Source organism: Microtus ochrogaster, chromosome X (genome assembly GCF_000317375.1).
Source record: "Microtus ochrogaster isolate Prairie Vole_2 chromosome X, MicOch1.0, whole genome shotgun sequence".
NCBI classification, from domain to species: domain Eukaryota; kingdom Metazoa; phylum Chordata; class Mammalia; order Rodentia; family Cricetidae; genus Microtus; species Microtus ochrogaster.
Genome location: NC_022026.1, coordinates 44,820,091 through 44,820,616, shown reverse-complemented (window position 1 = coordinate 44,820,616; position 526 = coordinate 44,820,091).

Here is a 526-nt window from a genome sequence, read left to right as displayed (position 1 = left end):
TAGCAGTATTAGTGTATTCCTTCAAGAGCTTTATATGGGGAGGATTATGCAAAAATTTAATTATCTTTTATGGAGTTTACAAGTTTTTCTAATTTTTTAGATTTAATAACAAATCTTTAGATAAAGATAATATATTGTTTTTACCCTCAAGCAATTAATTTAAGTTTATTTATTTTGCATTTAATTAAAATACAATTACATCATGTTCCCGCTTCACCTTACTCCCTCTGCCTCTCCCTTGATCCCTCCCACCAACCTCTCCCCTGATCCTCCACTGTCAAATGGATAGCTGCTTTTTCCTTGATTATCATTGTTAGATATGTACATATATGTGCAAATATATATAATTAAAAACGAGTTTATAAAAGAAAATGTCAAATCAATACTACCCTTTTCATTTCTGCTCTCCATTTTCAAGAAAAATTAAGTGTCAACTAGACATAAATTTGGAATTAATATAACACATATTTATCAGGAAGCATATATATATAATATAAATACATTCAAGAGATAATATGTAACATAA